The following is a 7,544-nucleotide window of genomic DNA, read 5'->3' as shown; positions in this document are numbered from 1 at the left end:
AGGAGGAGAGGAGGAGGAGGAGGAGGAGGAGGAGGAAGAAAAACATACATTAAAGTTGAGTGTGAACAGATATAAGTTAGAGAGGGTGGCTATGGGAGGATTTGGTTTGAAACTATTAAAGAATTAATATACAGTAAAATAAGATGTTTGATTGTATGCATACACATTCTTGTATTTACATGCTGCATTTCTGTAATGCATTCCATCTTTTGAAAACTATACTTAAAATCACTTATTCATAAGCATCTGCATTGACAATTACAATATTTAAACAATAATTATAACACTTTAATATAGGGGAGGTTTAATATATAATAAATCATATTTTTAAAAAGTTGAACTACATGAATCTTTGTGTGGGTGCATAAGCATTTATTATTCTGCTAGATTTATGTTTGCAAAATTTGGTGGGGAGTATAAGAATTTTTGTAAGTGAGAATTGACTGTAGTTTGAATAACTTAACCATGTACGCAACTGTCAAAGAAGAACTTAATAAATTTGTTTAAATGCATATATATAATTACAATATCATTATAAAATATTTTATTGGATTCAAACAAGGTATACAATTTAATAAGAATAAATATCCTTTCTAGAACATGAGAAAAAATAAATTAAATAAAATTATTATACAAATAAAGAAATTAGAGAAATTCAGTCATGACAATACCTTACTACATTGAGTATTTTGTAGACTGAGAAATATATCTTGAGTTTCAATGAGTTCTAGAGTATTCTGGATTCTAGAGTGTGATCTTGCCAAAAGAAATTCAGGGTGGAGGTTTAAGTTATTTCAATTGAGGGAGGAAGCATGAAAAGAAAGTGTAATCATACATTTGTTGAACATATCAGAAAACTACACCTAAGCAAAAATGTGAGTTGAAGGCACATTGTAGTGGCCATTCTCGAGCAGGGAGGGCCTTGATGGAGAAATCAATGTGGATGATATTTTTGTTAGTACGTAAATGAGGGCATCTAGCCTGAAAGTATTAAACACAATGGGTGTTTTGGAAGAGAACTTTGATTCTAGAAAGGTAGTGAAATAGAACTAGTACTGATTCAGATATGGCTTTAGGGGACTTTCTAGATTTCTAGATTTCCTGCCCCATCTTAGGATCCATCCCATGGGTAAACACCAAATCCTGACACAATTACTGATGATATGTTGTGTTTGCAGACAGGATACTAGCATGGTTGCTCTCTGAGAGGTTTTTTAAATTTTTATTTTATTTTATTTTAGCAGTTGACTCACACAGATGCAGATATACACAACTAAGCATTAGATGGACATTGAGATCCCTATGAAAGGCATAGGGTAATGATTGAAGGAACTGAAGAGTATTGTGACCCCACAGGAAGACCAACATTGTCAACTAACCTGTATCCCTGGGAGCTACCAGAGATTAACCCACCAATCCAAGAGCATACACTGGCTGGACCAAGGATCCCAGCACTTATGTAGCAGAGGACTGCCTTGTCTGGCCTCAGTGGGAGGACAAAGATCTAGCCTAGCAGAGACTTGATGCCTCAGCATGGCGGCATATGGTGTTACCTTCTCAGAAGTGAAGGGAAGAGGGAACAGGGAGGGGGGGGTCAACATTTGGGATATAAATAAATAAAATAATGAATCAATAAAAAAATCAAATTTAAACAGAAAAAGAATGGCACAAAGATGATATGATAGTTTCTACTACATTTTAATAAATATATTTATTGTGTTTGAAGAGGTATCTGTAACTTACTCTGTGTCTGTAGATGTCAGAAGATAACTTGCAATAGGTGCTTCTCTTCTGACACTGTGTGTTTCCTAGAGATAGAATTTAGGTCTTCAGTGGAGGCATGAGGTCATCGTTACCTGTTAGGCCATCTTCTTAGTCAAATCTGAGTATTTTGCAAAAGGGGTCCAATTGGGACCCCTAAACAACCCAGGCTTTTGCCATCACTGTAGTTTGCTGTCTACAAAATGACAGCAGGGCTGCAGTGCTGAAGACAATACCTACACAACTTGACACTACTGTGCATTGAAGGGTTTTTAGCTGCCATGGTATTTATGTTTCTCTTTTGTTAGCATGCAGAGTACCTTCCCTACCAAGACACTAGTACATAGGGGTGGTATGGTATAGTGTCTTTGGTATAAGAAGGTACTCTGAATGCTAACAAAAGAGAAACATAAATACCATCCAAATGGGATATCTCCATCAAACCCCTCAAGGCTCAAAGAACACTGTGGAAGAGGAGACAAAAAGAATATAAGAGCCAGAGGAGAAATAAAACCCTTTAGATAAACATAATCAAAGCTCATATGGATTCAAAGAGACTGAAGCAGCATGCACAGTGCTATACATGTCTGCACCAGGTCCTCTGCATATGTGTGTGTGTGTGTGTGTGTGTGTGTGTGTATGTGTGTGTGTATGTATATGTACATGTACATACACATAAGCTTATAGTTTCATCTTGTTATGGGGTTCCTAAGTGTACATGTGAATGAGTAGGCCTCTGACTCTTGTGCCTTCTTTTGGGCTTTTTCTTTCTTTTCATTTAATCAAATTCTGATGCATTAGTTTTTATTTTATTTTAGCCATTCTTTAGAAGTCTGTTTCTTTTCTAATGAGAAACAGAAAATGAGTATATTCATCTGGGAAGGGAAATGGTTGGATGAACTGAGAGTAGTAGAAGGAGAAGAAACTGAAATCAGGGTATATTCAATGAAAGAAAGAAAGAGCCAGTGAGAGGGGAGATGTGCAGCAAAATGAGGTCTTCTGGATTTACCATTGCTATAACATTCATGAACTCACTGCAGCTGTGGTTATCTGCACAAGGCCTGCACAGGACTGTCTCTGTCAGCATCTCAACATATAAGGAGGATTTATTGCAAAGAAGGCTTTCAGTGTTATAGGGAGGGGGACAAAAGGGGAATGAGAGTTAATATTACTAAAGCTGCTTGTGTACATTGTGGTAGCTAAACTTAGTTTTCAACTCTATACTCCTGGGAAGAGGAAATCCCAACTGAGTCATTGCCTCTATCATAGTGGACTATTTTCTTCATTTCATGTTGATGGATGAAGGTTCATCACCTTTGGCCATGCCACCCGAAGCACGTGGTTTGGGATTATATAAGAAACCTATGTGAGCAGCCAAGGGAAGCAAGCCAATAAAGAGTGTTCCTAAATGGACTTTGCTTCCATTCCTGTATATAGTTGCTTCCTTGATTTCTCTTGATAGACAGTGTAACCTATGAGCCAAATAAATCATCCCCTACCCCCTCCAGAAAATTTAACCTAGCAACATCTGTGTAGTCCAAGAACTAAAAATGTCTGTGGCACTGAATTAGATCAGGAGAAATAGACAAAAATAATTTGATTTATTTCCAATTAATAATTAGTGAAATATGTAGAAAAATCCCTCAGCATGCTAGTACATGCCGCTAATGTGCAATCTAGCACTCCAGAGATATAGAAAGAAGGATCGGGAATTCAAAGTTGTCTTTGGTTTCTTATTAGGTTAGAGAGGTTTTTCTGACTTACATGAGATTCTGTTTCATAAACAAAATAAAAAACAAAACTCTGCCTTCATTATTTGCCTTATTGTCCTCTAGGCATTCAGATTAAAGTATGATGAAATAACATTTTATTATTTAAAATAGGTTCTCCTCTCAGTATATCCTGACCACAGTTTTTCCTCCTTTTAATCCTCCCAGCTCCCTCCAACCTCTCCTCTCTCTCCCAGATCCACAATCCCCTCTGCTTCTCTTTAGAAAATAACAGGTCTCCAAGAGACAACATAAAACAGGACAAAACTAGATTCCAAAAGATAAGGCAAATATCCCCTATTAAGGAAACCCAGTAGGAGAAAAAGAGGCCCATTTGAAGGCAACAGAGTCAGAGACACACCAGCTCCCACTCTTAAGGAGGTCCACAGAAACATCAAGCTAACAGCCATAACATACAATGCAGAGAACTTTGTGCACACCAAGGCAGGTTCTATGCCTGCCCTTTTAGTCTCTGTGAGCCCATAGGAATTCTGCATAGTTGACTCAGTGTTACCAAGTACTTCTGGCATCCTTGATCCCCATCTAACTCCTACAATCATTCTGTGTCCTTTCCCACAGGTTTTCCTGAGCACCTAGGAGAGGGATCTGATACAGATTTCCAATTTAGACTCTCTCTTCTTACTGTCTGGCTGTGGGTCTTTGCACCTGCTCCCATCTGCTACTGTGGGCAGCCTCTCTGATGATGACTGTACAAAGCACTGATCTATGAGTATACCAGAATATCATTAGGAATCATTTCTTAGTCTCTTTGTCATGGGAAGGTACTCTGCAAGCTACAGAAAAGGAAACCTGGAAACCAACTCAGGCATAAATTCCTCATCCTACTATGTCCAGACATGCTTGAGTGGCACAGAACATGTGGGAATGGCTAACAAATGTCTGGCTTACCTTAAGGTCCATGTTATGAAAGGAATCCCATGCCTTATACTGTCTCAATGAGCAGGAATTGGAGATTGAATAGCCCACAGACCAAGCATAGAACCAAACATGACTGGCCAAAAAAAAAAAAAAAAAAAAAGGAAGAAATCAGTTTTTATAAGAAGGTTTTGAAATTACAAAGAGATGTATCATCTTAAAATCCTACCATGCTAAATTTGTTCCATCCTTAGAAATGTTGAAGGTATTCCCAAGCCTTTGTCTAGCCCTAGTGAGATCTCTTGTTCTTAGCATATCAGGGAACAGCAGAAATGACAGGTAGCTTGTCAGCCAGATGGCATAATGCCTAGCTGAAGGGGACAAGAGCTCTACAAAGGGGTCTTCATTATGTTGTGAAATTTGAAAAGAGCCCTTCAGACTCCGACCTCTGGGGATATTCCATCCTCACACAGATGATATGAGAAAAAGATGAAAAAAAATGTTTGTTGTTTTATCCCTTTTCACATACCAAAACGAAGAAACAAGTTCTATCAGCCAAAGGACACACACATTGGATTAGGATCTTTAGTTAAAATCCAAAGGTATGTCAGATATAGCTCTTTTCAGATTCTAGTGCTACAACTGCTGTAAAATAAGGCAATTTGTCACTGAATTGAGGTGAAGTGCTTCTGACCTTTGAGCAGACAAGAGACAGAAGAACAATCTTTCTCCTACAAACACACACACACACACACACACACACACACACAGAGAGAGAGAGAGAGAGAGAGAGAGAGAGAGAGAGAGAGAGAGAGAGAGAGAGCAGACAGCACACATACTTTTCAAATACTGGAAACTTGTCCATAATGTTTCAGACAAAAACAAAAACCCAAAACAAAAAACAACATTCAGGCTTAAATTGTAACAATAAAAGAAAATGATGCAAGCAAAATATACAACAGTCAACTAAGCCATTGCATTGTTCTAATTTTCGTGATATTATGTTAACAATATATGAACCCTGAACTGCAGGTAGCTGAGTGATGTTGCTAGGCAACATTGTCTTATATATATGTGTGTGTGTGTGTGTGTGTGTGTGTGTGTGTGTGTGTGTGTTTGAAATTGCAACTTTTGGGTTAATTCTTTATTTTGTTTAAATCTTTATTTTGAGCAAATAAAAGATAGGCCTACCTAATATGATATTGGTAAGTGGCTAAGACAGTTACAGGTGTATACATTGTTTGATATCCTTTGTAAGGTTCCACATAGGTATACAATTACATTGTTACAAATAAAAAAATGACAACATGAAATATAGCAGCCATTTTTCTCTCAAGAAAAGGAGCTTGTAAATTTACTTGGTCCAAGGTATCTCCTGCCTCAGCAATATATCAAACTGTGCAGTCCCATCAGTCTGAATCAATTAGAAATTACTCACAAAGTAAATTACAGCGTAAAGCTTTGATTTGTTACCAGAGTTTGTTACCTTTGTCTTCAATCTTAAAAGATGGAAAACAAAAGTAAGAATGAGACAGATAGTGAAATGTAGCTTTGATTGAGATGGATGACAACCTATTTGCCACAATATCTGCTTTTAATATTTTAATTTTTCAAACATAGCAGAGAGAGCTATACATATTTGATTATGAAGGTTCAACAATTTATAGAACTCTGGCTTGTGCTGGTTCTTGATATTTTGAATCTACCTTTATCACTCTTTGTAATAACCTCATTGACAGTAGCTTTAGTTGCTTAATTACTTCCTTCCATTTGAGTAGCCTATACCTTCAGAACTATGTGCTTTATGTACTTGGGAAGCATATTTTGGAAGGAAAGCTGGGTTTTGAAAACAACTAATTGAATGATGAGGCTTGATTCTAGCTTTCATCTACATAGATGTTTGTTGGCAAGCTTCCTTTCACCTGGTGAATTTGTGATAATTTAAACAACATTATTTGTTGTTACCTGCAACAAATGAGAATTAACAAGTAAAATGAAAAAAAAAAAGCATTTTAGCTAGTAAATTGCCCCATGCATGTGACTCAATTTTGACTTATGGCTTTTTAACAATAACATGTTTACATTACCTCCAGCAGTCATTATTCAACAGTCATTTCTTGAGGATTGAAATACTCCAACCTGGGGCACAGAAGACACCTCAAAAGAGTTGGGGATCAACTATATTAACACTTACAAGGTTCTAGGAGTTCAGAAAATTAAAAAAATAGGGGAATTCAAAGGTTCATAAGTTTCATAATGGACATCCTTGAGATCAGTAAACTTTTGCATGGTGAGAGCAGACACTTTGTTGGAGGCTACAAGTTGTCCAGGAAAATGCAGGGATGCCATATTCATGAATCTTCATTCTAGCTCACATGGACTTTTTATTAATGCAGCCACCCTTTATCAAGTAAACTATAGTTACAATTTTGGTTTCATTAAATCATAGAAATATTATAAGAGTAGGTTTTCATTTTTATTTTATTTATTTATTATTTTATTTATTTTTTATTAGATATTTTCTTTATATACTTTTCAAATGCTATCCCAAAAGTTCACTATACCCTCCCTCCATCCTGCTCCCCTACACACCCACTCTTGCTTCTTGGCCTTGGCATTCCCCTGTATTGGGGCATATAAAGTTTAGGTTTTCATTTTCATCCCAAGTATAGATGTGGGGCTGCTTCAGACTTTTCCCAGCAGCTGACTAATATTTGCCTTGCTCTCTAGCAGAGACATGGTTTGTCATCTGCAGGTAATTTCTTTGATTATGTGATGTTTGGAATTCCAGGAATATTTTAGAGGCTATATAAAGGCTAGGCAGAGTTGGCCATTGTTGGTCCTTTGGTGGTGGTGGTGGTGGGGCAGGGTTGAGTCAGTTGCTATTTGATAGTAGTTATGGACAAAGAAGATAAAGAAATAAATAAATTAGATTCAGGGGTCTCTTGCTCTTGCTACCTAGCGTTAGGAGTCGAAAGGGTAGAAGAAAGAACAACCCACAAAGGAGGAAATGGACATCTACATAACCTCTTTCAAATGTTCCTACTAAGGAAGTGAAAGATCTGTATAATAAAAACTTCAAGTCTCTGAAGAAAGAAATTATAGAAGATCTCAGAAGATGGAAAGATCTCCCATGCT

This window comes from Mus caroli, chromosome X, assembly GCF_900094665.2.
Source record: "Mus caroli chromosome X, CAROLI_EIJ_v1.1, whole genome shotgun sequence".
Classification (NCBI taxonomy): domain Eukaryota; kingdom Metazoa; phylum Chordata; class Mammalia; order Rodentia; family Muridae; genus Mus; species Mus caroli.
The sequence above is the reverse complement of the archived record's forward strand: the minus strand, read 5'-3'. Positions refer to the sequence as shown.